This window comes from Mastigoproctus giganteus, chromosome 7 (genome assembly GCF_048544385.1).
Source record: "Mastigoproctus giganteus isolate SK-2022 chromosome 7, ASM4854438v1, whole genome shotgun sequence".
Taxonomy (NCBI): domain Eukaryota; kingdom Metazoa; phylum Arthropoda; class Arachnida; order Uropygi; family Thelyphonidae; genus Mastigoproctus; species Mastigoproctus giganteus.
Genome location: NC_143581.1, coordinates 18,345,757 through 18,368,443, shown reverse-complemented (window position 1 = coordinate 18,368,443; position 22,687 = coordinate 18,345,757). Strand labels below are relative to the sequence as shown.

At 39.3% G+C, this 22,687-nt stretch overlaps 3 non-coding genes across 3 annotated transcripts; all 3 read left to right on the top strand.

The window, feature by feature from the left end:
* The first annotated feature begins 141 nt into the window (after positions 1–141).
* On the top strand, positions 142–213 carry TRNAE-UUC (transfer RNA glutamic acid (anticodon UUC)). The gene has a single exon. It is a non-coding gene; the product is annotated as a tRNA-Glu (tRNA).
* A 1,066-nt stretch (positions 214–1,279) lies between these two features.
* On the top strand, positions 1,280–1,351 carry TRNAE-UUC (transfer RNA glutamic acid (anticodon UUC)). Its single transcript has one exon. It is a non-coding gene; the product is annotated as a tRNA-Glu (tRNA).
* A 20,990-nt stretch (positions 1,352–22,341) lies between these two features.
* Positions 22,342–22,413, top strand: TRNAE-CUC (transfer RNA glutamic acid (anticodon CUC)). The gene has a single exon. It is a non-coding gene; the product is annotated as a tRNA-Glu (tRNA).
* Positions 22,414–22,687: the final 274 nt, after the last annotated feature.

Here is a 22,687-nt window from a genome sequence, read left to right as displayed (position 1 = left end):
TTTGCAATTTCCCATTTGACATTTTTGGTGGGTGGTCATGGGATAGCGTAGTCCGGTCAATTCCACCCATCATGTGGAAAAAGAGCAGAGTTCGAATCCCGTAAATGATAGGGAGCAGATTGGAGAGTTAGTTAACGGCAATCCCATGTGGTCTAGTGGTTAGGATACCTGGCTTTCACCCAGGAGGCCCGGGTTCGATTCCCGGCATGGGAATTTTTTCTTATTGGGGAATTATATTATGTTGTTTTATTTTATTGTTTTATTTCTTGGTAAATATCATATTTGCAATTTCCCTGATATTTATATCTTATTAAACAAAACAGTTAAATTTTCTTTATCCTTGCCTGTAAATCTTTTTGTTTTAAAACTCTTTTGTTTTAAAACACATAAATTCCATAGTGGGTAGTAGCATAGTTGGTAGAATGGCTGCCTTCCCCACAACGGGAGGCCCGGTGGGTGGTCATGGAATAGCATAGTCCGGTCTATTCCACCCACCATGTGTTAAAGAGCAGAGTTCGAATCCCGTTAATGAGAGGGACCAGATTCGAGGAGTGGTTAAGGGCAATCCCATGTTGTCTAGTGTTTAGGATACCCGGCTTTCACCCAGAAAACCCGGGTTCGATTTCCAGCAGGGGAATTTTTTCTTATTGGGTACACATATTATGTTATTTTATTTTATTGATTTATTTCTCGGTAAATATTATATTTGCAATTTCCCTGATATATCTTATTAAATAAAACATTTAAATTTTCTGTATCATTGCCTGTAAATCTTTTTGTTTTAAGACACTTTGTTTTAAAACTCTTTTGTTTTAAGACATAAATTTCATCGTGGGTAGTAGCACAGTTGGTAGAATGGCTGTCTTCCCCACACCGGGAGGCCCGGTGGGTGGTCATGGGATAGCGTAGTCCGGTCTATTCCACCCACCATGTGGAAAGGAGCAGAGTTCGAATCCCATCAATGATAGGGACCAGATGCGAGGGTTTGTTAACGGCAATCACATGTGGTCTAGTGGTTAGGATACCTCGCTTTCACCCAGTAGGCCCGGGTTCGATTCCCGGCAGGGGAATTTTTTGTTATTGGTGAATTATATTATGTTATTTTATTTTATTGATTTCTTTCTCGGTAAATATCATATTTGCAATTTCCCATTTGACATTTTTGGTGGGTGGTCATGGGATAGCGTAGTCCGGTCAATTCCACCCATCATGTGGAAAAAGAGCAGAGTTCGAATCCCGTAAATGATAGGGAGCAGATTGGAGAGTTAGTTAACGGCAATCCCATGTGGTCTAGTGGTTAGGATACCTGGCTTTCACCCAGGAGGCCCGGGTTCGATTCCCGGCATGGGAATTTTTTCTTATTGGGGAATTATATTATGTTGTTTTATTTTATTGTTTTATTTCTTGGTAAATATCATATTTGCAATTTCCCTGATATTTATATCTTATTAAACAAAACAGTTAAATTTTCTTTATCCTTGCCTGTAAATCTCTTTATTTAACACACATAAATGCCATCGTGTGTAACACAGTTGGTAGAATGGCTGTTTTCCCCACACCGGGAGGCCCGGATGGGATAGCGTAGTCGGGTGTGTTCCACCCACCGTATGGAAAAGACCAGAATTCTAATCCAGTCGATGACAGGGAGCAATTAGAGGGACTGTTGATCGCTATCGCATGTGGTGTTTAGGATACCTGGCTTTCACCCACAAGGCGTGGGTTCGATTCCCGGAAAGGGATTTTTTTTATAATTGGGGAATTATATTTATTCACCGTTATTTTATATTATTTATTTATTCTCTGATTTCTCGGTAAAGCTCTTATTTGCAATTTGCATGATGTATCTTATTAAATAAGATTTTAATTTTCGTTATACTATTCTGTAAATATCTCTTGACTTAGAGATGCTATCGTGGGTAGCACAGTTGGTAGACGCATTGGCTTCAGCGAGGGGAAGAAACCCGAGTTCGAATCATGTCGAGGATATGAAGAATTTTTTACAGCGTGGCTGAGTTAGTCAGTTCCAAGCGAGAGTAGGATGGTTTTTCCCCCCCGAAACGTTAGTTTTTCGTCCAGCAAACAGACAATACAGTCTCTTTCTTGTTTTTTCCATCCCCATGTTATGGGGATGGAAAAAACAAGAAAGAGACTGTATTGTCTGTCTTATTTATTTGGTTTTAGGAGTATTGACTGTATTGTCTGTCTTATTTATTATTTGGTTTTTAGGAGCATTAGGAACTAAGGCCATATTGCTCCTGGAATATGCGGTGGTCAGTCCCTGACCTTTCCGCATCCTCCGTATTTGGTGGTCACGGGCTCGATCCCAGGTCTAATCGAGAAGCGTGTTCTACGCACTGCTGCTCCTACCCACCTGGCTACTGAGGCGCCTTCCTTTCCCATATCCGCGTAGTATGCATTGTGGATACGAAACAAAACACTGTCAATGCCAGAAGTTTAAAGGTTTATGGATTTTGTATATGTGTAGTGTCGTGTACCGTTGTTCCTCTAGTCATTTAACCGCTGCCACCCAACGTTGTCCACACTCCACCCCGTGGACGCAGACCAGGTACGCCATCAGTATTATAGTTATTTACTCTGACAGGTTCTGCCACCTAATATCCTGAGATTTCAGTGGCTAGGATCTAAAAAAAAAAAAACGCTATAGAAAGGGGTCAGCCAAAAGGAGTACTAGTTATGCGATTTGAGGTTATTAAATTTTTTGGTGTAGGGCTCAATCAATTTAGACATGATTTGGACGCTAGTTGTAAGTTAGAGAGGGGGTGACAGAAGGCTGGGGCATAAAACAGAGATACGAGGTCCATAGAGAAGAAAACCCCGAAATCAGTGGAGCAGGCCCATGCCCCACCAGAGAGAAAAGAGGGACGGCGAGGGGGGAAGAGACAGGAGTAACCTCCCTCCCTCCTGGAGAGTGGAGGTAAAGGTCCACTCGAGGGAGCGTGGCTAGGAAGGTCTAATAACTGCAACTGAGCTGTGCTAGTGGTTGTGTCACACCTGGGACGAAGGTCCCGTCCTGTCCCGGTTGTCAGAGTCTGGTGAGTTTGATATGTCAGTTCTTGTGATCATAATTGGGACTATACATCGTGTGTCCCGTCCGATGTATACTGGTCACTACGAGTTCAGAGCTTCCAAGTCTGGTCGTTAGGTCTGTGGTTATCACTGGGCTCTGTCACTAGTAGGGGTCTCTCCTGGGATTCTGTTCCGATCCGGTAAGTCAGGGAAGTACGTTCAGTGCAGTCTGACTTGGGAGCAAGTTTCAGAGCTCCCGTCCATTTAGTCGCTGGGTCAGCCGCGCTGCATGTTGTCAGAGTTAGTGAAGAGTCTAAATCAGGAAGGTCCAACAATGGGAGGTACATCCTTAATCTTCTATAACTGCCTAATAGAAGATTAACGATGTACTCAATCATCTTATACCTGCCCAGTAGTTACCCATAACCCACCAGCAGCATGTTTCTGTTTTGTTTTGTTTTTTAAACCAACCAATTATTTATACTTAGTTTTTAGGTGCGTTAGCGTATACTCATTATGCTCGTATTGTCTTCACTCTGACCGACTGTCTATCCGTCGGCATGTAATAAATAACTCGACTGCAAGTAGATGGATTTTCATGAAATTGTATATTTCGCTCTTTTAAAACGATTTATGGAGCCCCTCGAATTATTCGGTGTTGGGGGAGGAGTGAATGTTTTTTCCCTTCTAGAAGCTGGGATTTTTCATTAGCAAAGCAGGTAATCCGATTCACTTATGGTATTCATGTTCAGAACTTACAATTATTTCAGCAAAATATATTTTAAATCATGAACTATAAATACTGTATCTTAAAGAAGAAATTACGAGCTATATAGTTTTTTGAATAAATCTCTGTTATTTGCTAAAATTAATGTAAGTTCTGAACATTAATAACAAAGATTTGATTATCAGAACTGTCTATTTATCTCAGGTTTCATATTATTTCATTCTGCAATACTTAATTAGAAGTTTCTTACATGCAGACGGACGAACGGACGGATATACTATTGAATTAGTATTAAAAAATAATAGTAAACATAATGTTTAGGTTCGTGTAAAAATATAAAATGGACTCCATTGCAAAATAAAGCATAATACCACGGTGTATTTGTATTCAAATTCTTCAGAACATGTTCGGTATAGACAGCACATTTAAAATTTTAAGAACTTTTTTGCGACCGTTCTATAGATGTTATCACGTGGACAAGTTTTAAATAAATAAAATATAAGTATCGTATTAACTTTAAAAAGCAATCTAGACAAAGATTAAGTCTTTAAACAGAATTTCTATGCCGATAATCAAACCCAGAGGTCCCAAGAGAAAAGCAAGTTGTCTTATCCCTAAAGCAGAAGGGTAAAAAAAAAAGAGAAAAAAAAGACATATAGTATTACCCAAGAACAAACATATCCACCCAAATGTGTATTATGCCCATAAATTGTGAGTGTGCTTTGGTCGGGTTGCATGTTTTGCTGGACGAAAAGCCCGAATTTCTTGGACAAAGACTTTGCCCTCCTTGCCGAGTTACTCAATCTCAGATCGACCGGCTCATCTGCAGAGTTTAAAAAAAGGCTCACAGAGTTCCTCGCTTCTTTGACGGGATTCGAGCCCGAGCTTTTGCCATCCGCTGTGGGAAGTACGGTAACCACTGTACTACAAGTACCCAACCACTGTACTACCACGAGGACATTAAACTAGGGAGAAAACAACAGGTGGCTGAAGGTCACCCACAAGGCCACTCCGCGAAAGCCTAGTTAGTGATCCTGGGCCACCTGTTGTTTTTCTCTTCGCTGTAGACCACAATTGCTATAAACATCATTTTTGACTTCAAACGCTATCTCATTAATATTTTCGTTTCATCGATATCTTTAAAAAGGAAAAAAAAAAAAATTAAAACTCCAGAAATGACATCAGTTTTATGTCTTATGTCATTGAATGGTGACTCGTTGAGTTTAAAATAACCCTTAAGACTTATTAGGGAAATTATTGTGATTTCAAGATCGAATATGTAAAGCAAATTAAATCTTAACTAAACTTAGTGGGAGGGGGAACCATATGACGGAAAAAGTTATTGGGTTAAACTATGAATAAGTGAATAAGTAATCTTGATGTCAACAAGCTTTAGCTAGCATAGTAGTTGTAATCATTGTCCTCATACAGCGGGTGGACTTGCTCTGCGTTGTGGGCTATCGAATTTTTATAGACTATGTGCTTTTTGACAACGGGACTGAGTCACGAATTGCAGACGTATACAATGGCTGTCCAAAGTTGGAGCTTAAGAGGCTATAGCCCTCCCCCTTTATGATCAAAATAATGATTTTGTTTAACTGCTACATGATGATTAGAGACTATGGATTGTCTGAACACTACTTTAGCCCCCCCCCCCCCCCGCTTTAACTATTTTAGTCCCACTTTAGAAAATTCGGGGATTGCCACTGCACATATAGCGTCCCCACGTATAGCGTCCACTTGTTTTAGATCGCATGGTACGTCTTCACGTATAGTACAGTGGTTATAAATAAATTTTCTGTTTATGCTCCGGGCCGATAATATAATCACTATCCTGCTCATACCGAGTAAAAATGGCCCGAGTTTGAATTTTCAGTGACTGGAGGAACTTTTATGGGCTTTTTTTTTTCTTTTTTTTTTTTTCACTCCGTAGCTGAGTTCAATTTCAAGGTCTCCCCTCGGAAACTCGGATTTTTCGTCTAGAAAAATAGGCAAACCTACCAGATGACAATACCTACGGGTAGATGAAGGGGGAGTGATCCATTTCATAAAAACGGTAGGTGTACCTAATAAAGCGGTGACTCAGTGTAGACATGCATTTTGTGCAGAAACCCCCCCACCTCCACTCAAAAAAAAAAATTTAGATTTCTAATTGGGTTGCTTGAATCCATTAAGTTAACAGATGTCCTTTAAGGAATACCGTTTGGCTTTAAAATTTATCATTTTTCTTATTCAAAACAGCTCTTTTGCGTTATTATCATCTGCTGTTTTACAAGATTTATTCTGGATAATTAAATCTCTTCAATAATCCCAAAGACCAACCAGGAATGGCCTTTCTTTCTTGATTTAAGCATTGTTCGTTATCAGGAGTCACTGATAATTTTTCTGCAAAATAGACTATCTCTGGTTCGGTAATGGTAAAAGCATGCGATAAGAAATATAACCCAAAAATCAATTTTGCGTCTTACGTTTATGTGGATACTACCAGTTTAAGTTGATTAATTGGATAGTTTCGTATCCATCTTAATCGATCGCTATCCTATCTCCTCTTCCTCTTTAAGAAGGTCTTTATCGAGTTATGGCTAAGTGTAAAGTTCAAATTCCATGATTAACAATCCTCCATCATGCGGCTCTGTAGTCAAACAGTGAAGGTCATTTGTGTTAGCAACAGAAACTCAACAGACATATCCATAAGCGGTTTCCGCCAACGTGATGTGATCATCAGACAACCACGTCTTGGCAACTCTTTTACTCCTACATGCTCCAGTCCATTATCTGCACAGATGCGACACCTACTTGTGCGTCATAAGCGAGTCGTTTCTGTGAAGGGAGAGGTACTTGATTACAAAAAACAAAAAAAAATTAACTTTTGTTATCGAAAATTCTGGTTTTAATAACGCGCTTATTCGCATTATGGCCAAACGAAACGAATTAGAAACAAGGGGCGGTCGAAAAGGTCTGGGAACAGGGTATATAAATGTATTAATTTGTACTATTTTGGTAGCTTAATGTCTTATGAAATAACGTGAAAAATGTCAATGTCGTAGCAGTTTCTAAAATTTAATTTTTTACATTGGTAGATGGAAGAATGAATATCCAGCAAATCAAGAATCGTTCTTTAACCAAATTTTTGACCAAAGAGAATAGAAATTTGAAAGAAATCCATGAAAGAATGACTAGAGTGTTTGAGGAAGTATCGTCCAGTTATGCTACTGTTGGAAGATGGTCGGCAGAGTTCGAAAGAGGACGGGAGTCAGTTCAGCACGATCCAAAGTCTGGTCGACCATCGTTGAAGGAAAAAAATTAGGAAATAGGAATTTAGTGTCTGAACTCGAAAAAAAACTTAAGATTTCTCATGGAGACAGTTTTAACAATAATAAACAAGCATTTGGGAATGTCCAATTTTGTCCAAGATGGGATCCCCATTCATGACAAACAGAGGATGGAGTCATCAAAAAAGAATTCAAAATTTAGATTTTAAATCGTGATGACCGGTGATGAAACAGCAATGTTTTTATAATCCGAAATTCGAATTAGAAAGCATGCAGTGAAAGCATGATGGGTCTCCAACTCCGACAAAGTTTTGAGTCCGACCATTGGCTGGAAAAGTGTTGGCCTCTATTATAAGGCGCCTCCATAGCCAGGTGAGCAGGAGCAGCAGTGCGTAGCACACGCTTCTTGATTATACCGGGGTTCGAGCCCGTGGCCACCAAATACGGAGGATGCGGAAAGGTCGGGGAATGACCACCGCATATCCCCGGAGCAATATGGCCTTACTTGCTAATGCTCCTAAAAACCAAACAACAAACAAGCCCCAATTATCTGGCACACAAAAGGACTGTGGTTAATTGATTACCTTGCACCCAAAATCACAATAATGGGAATGTTATGTGAGCCTGATGCCAAAGTTAAAAGTTTCAATTCGAAGAAAAAGACAAGGAAAGTTGGGTCATCGGGTTTGCTTCTCCATGACAAGTCACCAGTGTACCAAGCCCTGGTTCGGGTTCCACAGGAATCAACACTCATGAATGTTGATTTGAACAATTACAGCACCCCCCCCCCCCCCACCGTACAGTGAGATCTGGACTCAGGTGACTATTATTTGTTCTGACACCTCAAAGTTTCGTCTTTGTGGAACTGGGAATCTGCTTTTGTACCCAACCTGAAGATTTTTTTTGTTCTAAGGATTAAACTATTTGCAGATTAAACGCAATAAGTGCATTGAACTTCGGGCTGAATATTTAAAATATTCACCTAGAAGTAACTGAACACGTGAACGTTCAGTGTTCTCCCCATTCTGCTTCACAGTGTAAGAAGAGTGGAATTATCCACAATGTCAGTTTTCCACACGGAATTCATTTTTCCAGAAATTACGACCAATGGTCCAAGAGAAACAATCCAAAACACTGACAGCACTTCCATAAAACTTCAGTGGAGCGATACATTCTGGGAAATAATTTTCTCGGAGAACTCCAGAGACCATCAGTTCAGAAAACCCTGTACTGTGATTCGTCAATCCATAACACAGTTTTATAATGTTCCAGAGAACAATGACGAATAGTTGTACACCAACAAGTTGACGCTCTGACTGCGTATGCGACGTTTGTGTGCTGCATCTTTTCCGTAAAATCCAGCACAAAGTATCGTCCTTGTACTAATATCATTTTCCATGGCCTTTCTGAATTGCTTAATAGTATTCGTTGAGGACTTTGCGAGATCTGCGTATCTCTTCTCTAAGCGCCCTCTGGTTCCTTTCCGTCAATTTCTGCAGTTCACACGAATGTTTCCTGGATATAATAGTACCATGATATTTTCATTTGATTATGCTAGTGATCATTGTATAGTGTGTGTTGTAACTTTGCTGCAGCAGCGCGATCAGATTCATTCGTAATTTGCTATCCTATGATGACTCCCACTTGGAAGTCACTAAACTCAACGTCTCGATCCATCTACCTATTTCTGATTGATCTGCTTCCTTCTATAGTTAACCCAGTTGCTTTTATATACTTATTCTTGCACATGGATAACGGGTGTAGTCAGGCATGTCTGGATACTTTTGGCAATAAAACGTAATTCTCCAGTTTTGTCCATTATTTTCTGTCTACTCAATGCCCAGTTTGACGAGTTCATTCCAAGAAAATTACATTGTCTGTTATGTCCTGTTTTTTTTTTTTTTTTTGTGGTCTTTGTGAGAACCAAAAAAAACTATGGCCCAGGACGGCCGAAAGCCAGCACGATTATTGGGGCAAACGATCTCGCCGAGCTGGCCCGACTTCAGACATAAGCGGACTGAACCCTAATTCATTTCCCGCTCCGTACACAACGTTCAGTGGGCCGTCTGCTCCTTTCCCTCCGGAAGCACCTGAGGTGCCAGTATCGTAGTAATGTTTTCCAAATTTCGACAATTCTAAGATTTATTTTTCTCTGCGTATTCTGACGCACCGATAAAAATATTGGTAGAAGTCCTCAACATTTCTATCCTAGATTTCCTAACCCAACGCCTCTTTAAAAAAAAAAAAAGGCTTCGTGTCATGAGAACTTTTATTCGTTTTTATGTTAGTCAATGTTAGACAGCACCATTTTTAGGCGCGGTAGCATATATGCATAATGTGTCTATGGTAGTAGTAGTAGTACTAGTAGTAGTGGCATGTGATGCAAGAAAGCAAGTGTACGAGCTTATGCAGCATCAGCCAAAAAAAAAAAAAAAAAGAAAAAGAAAATCACACCATTCCCTCTAAATGCCTGTCCAGTTCCTCCTTAAATTTATTTAACCTATCAACTTCCACAACGACAGATGAAGGTTTGTTCCAGCAATTAACTACCCACTGGCTAAAGGCAAATTTCCGCACATCTATTCTACATCTGTCTTTTCTTAATTTGAATTTATGCCCTCTTAGGTTCGTAATCTGAACAAGTGGAAGGATCCCATCTGAATTCAGCGTGCTCAACCCATTCAAGGCCTTATACACCTCAATCAGATTACCGCACAGGTGCTTAGTCTCCAGCCACTGCAATTTGCAGAACTTAAGCCTCTCTCGGTAAGAGGATCCCTTCATTCCCCTCACCAATCTTGTTAACTTTCGCTGTACACGCTCAAGCAAATCTACATCCTTCCTAAAATGAGGCCTCCAGACCTGTACCCAGTACTCAAGGCGCGGCCTGACCATTGCCTTATACAGAGGGACAATCACCTCCTTCTCCCTACTATCAAAATTCCTATATATCATTGACAAAACCCCATGACCTGCCCTGGCAGCCTGTCTGCATTGCTCAGAAAACTTCATGTCTGACTGCACAAATACTCCCAGGTCTTTCATTTTCTACCACCTTAAGCGTAGTACCACACAGTTGGTACGTTTCTTGGGGGTTACTTCTACCCATATGCAGTACTTTGCATTTGTCAAGGTTAAACTTCAGTTGTCACTTTTTAGCCCATCTGCCCAAATTATCTAGATCCTGTTGCAGTAGCACACTGCCATTGCTGTCATTAACAACCCTGCCAACCTTTGTATCATCTGCAAACTTCGACACTAAGCCTGATATACTTTCATCAATGTCATTGATAAATATACAAAACAACAGTAGACCCAACACCGAACCCTGTGGGACTCCACTCATAACATTAGTCCCCGAAGAGCAGCACCCATTCATTACCACCCTCTGTCTTCGCCCACTCAACCATCCTTTTTTCCATTGTAGCAACTTACCCTTAATACCATTCTGCTCCAATTTGTACAATAGTCTTCCATGCGCAACAGTGTCAAAAGCTTTCCTGAAATCCAAATATATGATATCAAAATTATTTTTGCATCCAGTTCCTTTGTAACCACATCATAATAACCAATCAAATTTGTCAGACAAGACTTTCCCTTAACAAACCCATGCTGTGTCCGAATTATTGCTGCAGTCTTGTCTAGGTGATCCTGCGATGTATCTTTAACCAGTGACTCCATTATTTTACCCGGAACAGAAGTTAAACTAACTGGTCTGTAATTACTCGTGTCACCCTTCGATCCCCCTTTGTGAATTGGGGATACATTTGCACATCTCCAGTCAGTGAGAACCTCTCCTGAGTCCAAGTATGCTCTCATAATTATGGCTAAGGGTTTGCTTAGTTGCTTTGCCGCCTCCTTTAATATAACTGGATAGATCCAATCCACCCCACGTGCCTTTCTTATGTTTAACTTCAACAATTTCTCCTCCACTTTGCTCTCAGTTATTACAAAATCATTAAGCACCCTGTTCCTCAATTTGATGACCTTCTGCCATTTTGAAACCTGAATAATTCCTCATGTGTGAATGTAGATGCAAAATACTCATTCAGTTTGTTTGCTGTCTGAGCAGGATCATCAACAGTCGAACCATCGATGTCAAATGGACCAAGCAGATTCATCCCCTTCCTTTTAGAGTTTATATAAGTAAAGAAATCCTTGCTGTTTTTCTTAGCAACTTTTGCCAAGATTTCTCGTAATCTGCCTTCGCCTGCCTAACCTCCTTTGTCACCTGATTACAGACCAACTTATATCTGCCATAGGCTTCTGAGTCGCTTGATAATTTATATGCATCCCATGCATTTTTCTTTTCTGTTACGAGTGTCATTAGTTCATTTGATAACCATTTAGGCCTAAACCTTGAACAATATTTCTTAATAGGTATGAAACTTTTAGTAGCTTCCACGATTAATTCCTTGAATGCTTCGCACTTAGAATGTACATCGTCAGTTTATCCCACTGTTCAGAATTTAAAAACTGTCTGAGACCACTGTACTCACCTTTACGGAAGCAAAAACCCTTTCCTTTACCACTGATGGTAATTATATCTTTAAGTAAATCCCACATCAGTACACTGTGATCACTGCCATCTAGTGGTTCCTTTATCTGCAGATTCTTAATACACGAATGATCACTGGTGATAACCAGATCAAGAGTATTACCCTCTCTGGTTGTCTCTCGAACATGCTGCTGCAGAAAACAATCATCCAGTAAATCCACAAAGTCTTACTAGTGTGCTAGTGAGCAACCCATAAGTTCCAGTCAATATCTGGGAAGTTAAAATCCCCCATTATAAGACATTCTGATTTACTAGCCCACTCTGTTTCTCTGTACAATTGTTTATTGTACTCGGCGCACGATAGCCTTAGATGCTGATGCGCCATTAAACTTCCAATAACCAACCAACCAACTAACCAATCATTGTATTCATTCTAGTCATTAGGCCTGTAAAACACCCCTACTCTTTTATTTTTCCTTTCGCAGTGCTTATGTCACACCAAACTGACTCAACAGTGCATTGTTCATCTATATCAATTGGATGCACTTCTTTTGATTTTATGTTTTTCTTAATTAACAGCATAACACCACCTCCCTTTCTATCCTGTCTATCCATTCTGTACACATTGTACTCCCCAAATTCCAGTTCTGCATTCCTTATATCTGTGTGACTCAGATATAAGGAATGATCTTCATTATGTCTGCCCATTCGGCTGCATGTAAGAACTCAATTCCCAGTGAGATTTCCATAATATTTGGGCCTTTTAAAAATATTTGTCGAGCCATTCCAAATTTTATTAAATTGGGACCAATAGAAATTCTACAAAGCTACATTTTCAATCAAATTCGTCTCTGAAGGTTCGCTGGCATAGAGTTGAATTTTTGAATTTTCAGGCTAATTTATACTAGACAAAATATCTATATATGGGGTTCGACAAAATAACCGTACAGAGGGAGCACAGGAAAAAATATTTCGTAAACTAATGCTCAAAACACTAATATGAGACTTTTTTATTTAAAAAAAAAGTCTGTATCATCATTTCAGACAGTATTGCAGCTGAAATAATCGCATCTCCCTAATTGTAAAAGATAATCTAATTAATGTAACAAATCTGGACCCGTGATTTGGACCTTGCCAAATCATGGGTCCTAGACAATTGTCTTGTCTTGTTTACAAGTGCAAATTTCACCTCGGCGTGCCACTCTGTCCAGAAAATATCTTCACTTTGAATTCGTTGACCAGCTGAGTTGCATGACTGCTTCTTCGACTTTCAGCGTTGTTACGTCTTAGTAGGGTATCTTCCTATCTCATAACTGTGACTGAAGTTCCTTTGAATGCTTTTCTAGTTTCTGCATGGTAATTAAATTGGACTAGTGCATTCCGTCGAACCGGACAATAATGATTTTTTCCACGTTTTTGTCTCTCGATGACGAAGTAACATAATCGTTATAACTTTTAACGTCTTGGGGAGCCCGGAAACAAACACTCAGTCGATGAGTGTGGCAGTTCAGTGGTAAATATCTGGTACAGTAAGATGTATAACAGGAATTTTTGGACTATCATTTTCGGAAAAACCTCAGTAACTGTATCAGTCTGTGTCTTTGTGTTGACGATGTTCATAATACCTCGACTTGAAGACTTCTAAGCTTGAGTTCCATTCTAGCAAGTTCTCTCCCAAGGCGCTCCTGAAGAATTTTGACCGTAGGTTTTACCGGCGTGCAGAATCATGCAGAGTTTATTGTTCATTGATGTGCTCCTAGAGGGTAGCAAGGTGGTTAAATAAAATCGCCGTGCTTCCACACCGAATTAAAAAAAAAAAAAAGACTGAGTTCGAATCCTGTTAATGACAAGAGGAATTTTTTATATCTATTTTCATGATGTGGCTGACTTAATCGGTCTCAGGAGATGATTGCATTATTTTTCATCCTGGAAACTCTGATTTTTCGTCCAGCAAACCGACAAGGAATATACACAGTTACAGACACAATATACTGATGCCTTAGTTGCTTTGGCACTTGTCACCAACTCTAATGACTTCAGCAGGTTTAACCATTTTGGTCTATAGGAACTGAACAACACCTCACAAATTCTGCTTTTTTGTCTCAATAATGAGCCATCTTTGGACTGGTTGTTGACGTGACCATTGGTTATCATCTTGTGACCACTGGACGAAAAATTAGAAACCTTTATTCAGTAGGGAAAAACCTTTTGCCCGAATTACAGTACGTACACAGTCGGGGAATGGATTCCACTAGGTGTCTGAGGGAACTTAGCTCCAGCTTTGACCATTCTTCCATTAGGATATTTGTCAGCTGCTGAAGTTTGGTTGGTAGAGAACTGCGAAGCGGAACTGCCGTTTCCAGCATATCCCAGAAATTCTCAGTTGGATTGAGATCTGGAGAATTAAGCGGCCAGGGTAGCTGTTGGAAATCTTCGGAATAAATCATGAAGCATTCAGATGCAATTTTTGCATCGTGAACTGGTGCACTGTCTTGAATCTATCATAATCCGGGCAAAAATGAAACCGATATGACATTGGAGGTAACTGAGTCCGTTCAGACATAACGGTATGAACGAACCTAATCCGTACCAATAGAATATACATCACCATGATACAGCTCCAGCCGCTTGACTGTTGGACACGACACAGCCTGGATGCATAAGTTTATGAGGTTCACGCCTCGCTTTCATTCTACTTGGTGCAAAAAAAGTGTAAATCGAGACGTCCGCCCACACTGACTGGACTGTTCCCCAGTCCGATCTTAGTGTGGGTGGCACCGCTCCAGTAGAATCTTTAAATTTTTTACAGAAAGACTACCAAATCCCAGATCTTCAACTCCCGCCGCATAGTTCGGGTGGAAATGGGGCGTTCTTTGCCTAAACTGAATATTTCATTCATTTTCCGCACACTGGACCTTCTATCCTGACGCACAATTCTCTTTAAATTACTGCTGTGTCGTTTTTGGAGTATTGACGTTCTGCAGCATTTTGTTGACACCAATTGCAAAAGGTTTCAAATTTTTAGGCCAGTGTAGGTAGCGTTTATCATTGACTTCAAATCCTTTTTTTTTTTTTTTTTTTCTTTCAAATGCCGCTAAAAAAAAAAGTTGGTTAATTTAATTAATCACTGCCGAAAACCGGAATTTATATTTAGGGTCTCGAAGATAGAAAACTAGGACATTTACCAGGAAAAGGTTATTTTGAGCAATATTTTAAAGTTTTATTCATTCGATTCATTGTGCTGCCATCTAGTGTCTTAAACTGCCACAAAAGATAGGTTTTCTGAAATGGTTCGAAAAGTCTTATACAGTACTGTATTTGATAATTATAATCATTCAAGGAAAGTCATCTGATTATTAAATACAGGGAAGTCTGATTACTGCATTTTTAGAACGAAACTAATTATTAATATCAACAAATATCTAAAACAGGCGCAAATCGACATTTTTAACTAAAATAATTTAGAATTTTTGGGCAGAAAGGTTCTTTATTATTAAAACTAATTAGGCTGCGATAATATTGTAAACGATTTTATTTTATTAAAGATTTTTAAATTATTGATTTATTTCATGCAATGTTAATTCAAAATTTTAGTGCCTGACTTTGGACCAGTTAGGGATGTCGTAATCAATTTCTTTCATAACCGTAGTCTTTATATTCAAGATCACAGAACATTAAAAAAATAATAATAATATAAACCAATTGTGGATACATTTTGATGAGGAAGAGTATCTCTGTAACGCTAACCCGAATAATCGGTTTCCCTGCCTTGTATATATTTAAATCTTTATCCATAAAGTTGCATGTGAATTGGATATAGGAAGAAATATGCAGCTCTAAGAAATGTAGTAAACGTTTGTTTTGTACCTTCACCATCACTCCCAAGTGAATGCTAACGCCAACACGGTTAGTAACAGGCAGGATGCCAAGCTGATATTCAATTTCATACTGGGGATTGCTCAAGATATCGGCATTGCCGTAACTGTGGTTACCGCATCATAAATTCGAGTTTCGTAACGTATTAATATTGGCAAAATGATGCAAGGAAGAAAGCTCATACAGAATCAGCCAGAAAAATAACCCACTTCATTTGCCCATCTCTTCTAACAAATTTCTATCCAATCCTTTAAATTTAAATTTATTATAAAAACTACATATTTCCAATAACCTAGTCGGAATTGTATTCCAACAATCCGTTGCTCTCTAGATTAAGGTAAATTTTTGAATGTCTCTTCGCTTTTTCAATTTAAATTTACTTGGACATCCTCTTGCATGCGACTCCTGAAAAGAAGTAAAGATGTCATCAGCAGCTTCGATCAGGTCTCTGCGCAAATGTCTAGCTTCAAGGCCTTGCAATTTACAGTACTCAAATCTTTCTTGGTAACAAGTGAGTTGGGCCACAAAAGGATGGCAAGAACATCCTTCTGTGCCTCTAACTAAACTTGTCGCTCTTCCCTGCACCTTTTCCAAAAAATCTACACCTTTCCTAAAACGAGGCTTCCAAACCTGTATGCAATATTCCTGTGGCCTGACCATTACCTTATACAACGAGATGATTACCAGTTTGTTCCTGCGGAAAAAGTTCCTCATGAGCTGTTCCAACAACATAATTTCACTGCTCAGAGAATTTCATGTCAAACTGTACAGTTACCCCTAGACCTTTTTTCTCCATTACTTTGAGTTCAGTATTACCCAAATGTAATATTATTCTGGGACTACTGTTACCCAAGTGCATTGCCCTTGTTGGGAGGATCGCCGTCCTCCCCCACACCGGGTGGAACAGACTTGAGTTCGCATCCCGTCGATGACGTGAGGAATATTTATGGGCCTTTTTCACAACGTGGTTAGTTAGTTTGTTCTCAGGTGAGAGCATCATGGTTTTTCTACCAGTAACCAGGGTTTTTTGTCCAGCAAACAGAAAATCGACCACAGAATACGCGCAATTTACCGACAATATATATAAGGAACAATGCCGCTTGGTCGTTGATGCCCCTAAAACCCTACTACAACAACAACGAAAACCCAAGTGCATTAAGTACTTCGCATTTTATCACCGTCAAACCCTAATTGCTATTTTCCAGCCCATCTGCTTAGTTTATCTAGATCCTTTGAGGTAGCACACCCTGATTCTCATTAATTTCCGCACCCACCATTGTATCATAAGCAAACTCTGACAATAAGAGTCCCAACATCGACCCCTGTGAAACCCCCTCATTACATTAGTTCATAAAGAGTAGCGGCCATTTGTAAGTACCGTCTGTCTATATTTTACCTTTCCTTTATCCATAGTAATAATTTTTCCCTAATGCCACGTTGCTCCAATTTATATAAAAATCGACCATGTGGAACAGCATCATTGAAATCTAAGTAATGCCAACATAGTTCTTTACATCGACCTCCATCGTGACACCCTCATGATATTAATTCTTTAACTATTGACTCCATAATTCCTCTGGCAATAACTTACACGGCTGCAATTGCTTATTTCACCATTCGAACCACCTAAAAAACAAGCAAGTAGAATAGTATCAGGAGATGGTGGTGGCACTGGATCAAGCTCTTCCCTTCTGATCTCGCAAACTCTAAATAGTTAGTCTAAAATTGTTAGTCTTTTATGAAATCCTAAACTAAGATAAAACACAAACTAGAATAAATATCCTAGTTTTGTTTGCTGCCTTCTAGTTAGTGGTAAATTTAATTAAATGTCTTTTCTGGAAACATTACAGCCCGATCAGTATGCAATATAGGGTTATGCACCACAAGGACTGGTCCTTGGGGGGGGGGGGGAGATGCAGTGCGAGGTGTCAACGAAACTTCCATAAAACAACTGTCACGGATTCAGAACTCTTTCACTGCAGTTTAATCGGCAGAGCTTGGTTGGGGAAAAATCACATGGTAGGATTAATGAAAAATGAGTTTCGTTCAGCAAACGGGCCAAAGAATACATGCAATTGAGACACAATACACCAAGTAACGAGATCTTGATGTTTATGTGATATTCATGAAATTTATATATTTTCATGAAAATAGAGTCCTGTTTCCTAATATAATTTACATTCTTATAATAATACTATTCTCCAAAATATCAACACAGTTTTCGTATCTCTGATTTTATGGTTGTAACTTATTTTTTGGACATCACTCTATTTTCTTATTTTCTGATGTTCTATTCGCTATGACAATGGCTGAAATTGAGAAAATAATCAAATGTCCTAGTTGTTTGTAGATTAGATTAATCTTTATTTCTTCCTTGGTCTTCCTACTATTAATATCCGCACACCTACTTACCTACAAATAAAGTTTATTTAAAAGAGAACGAATAACATTTGCTGAAACCTTTATCTTTTATGACAGCCCCTAGTCTCCATGAACATTCTCCACCAGTTTTTCGAGCCGACTCATTAGTAGGGGTGATTAGTGGTTTGTGGACGGCTGCACATCCGTGGTAACCCATATCATGCAGCGTCCTGCTTACTGTACATTTGTTGACATGTGTCCCAATCGTGTGTGTGTGTGTGTGTGTGCGTGCGTGCGTGCGTGCGTGCGTGCTGCGACAACGTCGACCTGCATTCCGAGCGGACGATTCTTTGTAGGATTCTCCTGTCACGTTTCGTCACCTTTGGAGGTTTTCCGGATCATTTCTGTGACGGGTTCAGCACCAGACCACTTCCATTTTCAGATCACATCACCAATCGTCGACTTAGCGATCTTCATCCGCTGAAATATCACATACAGACCGAGTGTTTGTGTGGCACTCTATTATCATTCCGCGCCGGAAGTCTATTAACGCTGTCGATGCGGCATCTTGCCTACGAGCATATTTATAGTTGTGTGTAACTCGTAATGCTTGTGTAGGACGTGACCAACTATTGATATCTTCCTTCGAAAGTAGTCGGACACGACTGTGATATAAAAGAACAGCCCCGGACCAAGGTATTTCCGCGCCCCGGGCAGAAAGATTTTTTGGCGCCCTTTACTAAGGATGTATATATATTTTTGCCTCATTGTTCTTCTGTTTTTGGCGCCCCCTAAAGAATGGCGGTCTGGGCAAGAACCCTGCTAACCCATACCTTAATCCGGCATTGCAAACGAAGGCCAACCCTTTAGATACAAAGCTATAAAAGTGTTCAAGGAGGCACCACAGATTTCAGTATCTGTCAGCCATCTTACTGAAAAGAACCTCTATGAGATATGAAATTATTATGAAGAGGGTAGTCACATTACATACCCTTTGTGTGGCACTCCATTGATAGACCTAAACTTAGGTTTATCAATGATACGAATACAAATACAGTAATTTATGTCAGGATTGTATCACGTTCCTCCCGTCATTCCAAAATTGCAATATTTTTGTTAATAATTCTAAAAATTGCTAGAAAATTATTATTTGGAATATATTTTCATCATTATAAAGATTTATATTTCTTATTTTTTTTTTTGTATTTTATGAAGCTAATAAGTAAATTATTTAATAGTGTAGCAGCCGTAGATTAATGCAACAAATTACGTTTTATACTCTTCAACAGGATAGAATAATATTCTGTTAAAATATATATCTGACTTGTTCTCTGGCAATTTAATGGCTAGAACACTTCTCCTGTTTGAAAAACCTGGTGTCATCCCTGTTGGTGATTTAGGAACTTCTGATGTATTTTTCAAGCTGTGGCCGAGTGTTTCTGTCTCTGACGGGGAACGGGGAGGGTTTTTTTTTTTTTTTTTTCTCCTGGAAATTCTAGTTTTGCCCCCAAGCAGGCAAACCGACCACAGAACACGTGTAATTTTCAGACTCAATATGTGCTAATGCAGCAGGGGTTTATTCCTCTTTTTCTTTTTTTTTTTTTTTAACTTTCTGTCTAGTTATTCGTGTATCATGACAGTAAGTTTCCTCTGGGATCTCCGGGTTTTTTTTTTTTTTTTTAATTCGTGTAGAGGCATATCTTTAAAATCTGGCACCCTCGGAAATTGAGAGGTGCCGGATTTTAGAGACCTAGCGGTTGAGCAGTTTTAGAGGAGCCTATTTTATATATTAATAGTTATAATTACTATCTTCTCCTTTCATCTGTTTTTACGTGATTTAAACTGTATGAATAAGTCAGAGAGCTTCATTAAAACTTTGGGGGAAAAAACTGATTTTGTATAGGGCAACACATGAAACAATTCTTTAGACCTAAAGAATTTGCCGACCGGGCTAGCCGAGTAGGTAAAGTACCTACCCGGCAACCCAAAGGTCGCGGGTTCGATTCCCGCCTCGGGCTTGGATCAAAGTACTGCAAAAAAAAAAAAAAAAAAAACCTTGGGAGGTGCAATATGGCCACAGAAGCCGATGCGCCAACAACTACCAAATCAAAAAAAAAAAAAAAAAACCTAAAGAATTTTTCCGTGTTTTGCCACTAGAGACCACCTGCTATCTCAAGAGGGACCAGTTAGTCCCGAAACACGCAGCCACAGTAAACTCATCTTTTAAACAAATGGCCAGTTAACCTTTTGGAGAAGCCATCTGTTTGAAAGTAATGCAGTACCAGGGCAGCTCGTTGCAAAGGCGAGTTTGAATGTGAGAATTAAGACTGTTACGTTATCTAGTATTTTAAATCCTGTTGACTATTAAAAAAAATTAAGGTGTAAAGTATTACAAAGCTTCCTACTGGTTTGCGAACTGGTCCAAGAATTTTTTTAATACCTTTCCGGAGAACAGGATGTTTGCTAATTAATCTGGAATATAAACGCAAATGTATGAGGGGCATTCAAAAAAAGATTTCTATGTAGAAGTAGTTGTGATAGGAGGTTGAAACAAACACCATGTGCTGTATTACACTTTTTTCAACATATTTACCAGATATAATTTCGATCCAGTTTTGTCACCTCTCAATACACTTTCGCAGGCCAGGTTTGTAGAAAAAAACTGGCCATACTTGCTTCTAACCACGATTCGGCAACCGAAGTCACCTCATCATTAGCAGCAAAGTGTTTTCCACGAAGAAAAGACTTCAAGGCAGGAAAGAGGAAGAAATCTGAGGGTGAAAGGTTGGGGAAATAAACAGGATGTGACAATATTTCAAACCCACATTCGTGAGCATACTTCTTCACTGCACCATGGGAGGAACGCGTAGTGGCATTATCGTGGAGCAGGCGCACACTTTTTGAGAGCTTTCCCAGTCTTTTTTTTTTTATATATTATAGCAGCACATAGCTTTATGAGGAAGTTGGAATAATACTTCGCCTTCACGATACAGCCCTTTTTAAGGTAACCTGTTGGTATTACACCATGCTGATCCAAAAAACTGACAGCATCACCTCCAGCACTTGGTTGCATCTTTGCCATTTTGGGAGGGGGTGATTCTGCATGCTTCCATTGTTTTAACATTTGTTTAGCTTCTGGATCATAGTGATGGATCCAAGTTTTATCCATGGTGACTAGCGTTGAAAAAACTCTTGATTTTCCTGGCACATCGACAACATTTCATGTGCGCATTGTGCCGTTTCCTCCTTCTGGTGAGGGGTCAGAAGTCTGAGAACCCACCTAGCAGACACTTTTACTCATATGCAACTGTCGATGGATGATGTTTTCCATAGACCCTATACTATTTTGCAGCTATGCAGCTAACTAGTTCTTTGACGCTAATACGGATGTTCCAGGCCTTAATTTTTGCAACACTCTCTTCTGTTACAGCAGTTGCTGGGCGTTCTGGGATTTCTTCATCATGCACCGAGGTTCTTCTACATTTTGACCATTTACAGCAATGTGCAACAATACTGTAACCTGAACATGACAGTCTTCTCCATAAACCGTAACCATTTCTTCCTGGATTATTTTGGGTGTTTTCTCTTGCAGAAAGAGGGACTGAATCACTGATTTGTATTCCACTTTATCCATTGTGACACCGCAATACAAGCTTTCTGAAGAAATAAAAAGGGAACACCGTTAGTGCAACTTCAGTGAAAAGTTAGATTACTTTAAATTGGTGAAGAGAACATAATTTTCACCCATGATTCAGTGAACTGTTGTTGAAATCTTAGCGTTTACCTGTCCTGGTTCTAATTGTGACGTGCAGATCAATTGGGAATCACAACAGCAAAGTGATATCCCTTAACGGCCAACCGATGAAGCTCATCCAACAGTATCTTTTACTTTCCCTCATATTAGAGAGGCCTAGTTACTTGAGTGCAATTGCTCAATTACTCCAGGGAGTCCCATGCTCGTCGGTTAACCAGCGCGATTACTGTCCCAGGGTCCGGTGACCATAAATTTTTGAGTTTTAAAAATATCTAGGCTATGGCCCCAGACTACCGAAATCTGGCATTTCGGATCAGTGTATTTATCGTGTTACAGTACTTTCAAGCCCTTTGATTCAAAATCACTAACCCGGGGAGCCCGGATGCAATTCCGGGAATGGGAGACGCTTTTTAAATCTTCATTATTGTCTCAGTTGGGTGTTTAGCGTTATTATTTATTTCAAAATTTTGTCTGCAATGACATATTAATGATAGGACTCCTGCAGAAGTTCTTCAAATTAAAAATCAAGTTTATCGCTACTAATTACTATTATTATACGAATACAACGAGATCTTATGTGGTCTCATTTTGAGCTTGTTTTTGAAAAGATTTAAACGTGTATTTAGGGGAGAATATTGAAATGGATATTGAAGATTGAATATAAGTTATTGAATTTTGAAAATCCTTAATTATATTCTTTCAAGTCTCTTGATATTACATAAAAAAATGTCTTAAAAAGTTTGACTGCTGATTTTTTTTTTTTTTTTTTTGATACAGCCCGTGTGTTGCATTTCATCAGTTGGTAATTTAATATTATCTAACATGATCCCATGTGGTCTAGTGGTTAGGATACTTGGCTCTCACCCAAGAGTCCCGGGTTCGATTCCCGGCATGGGAATATGTTTATTATCTTTTTCAATCACAGTTTCTTATTTATGTTATGAATATCTTCTTATACTAATACGAAATACATACTTCTTGAAAGGGAAGTAGTATTGGAACGTTGCCTTAACCGTGTTATATAAATCCAGAATTGATAACCTTAAATTTAGGGACTTTTTTTTATAGAAAAGATGTAGGCTAAGTTGTTTGTATCCAATGAACGTCGGAATTGGGCCATAAATTAGTGGAAATCAAGTCATGTTGGACTGTACAATAACTCCTGGGGGACG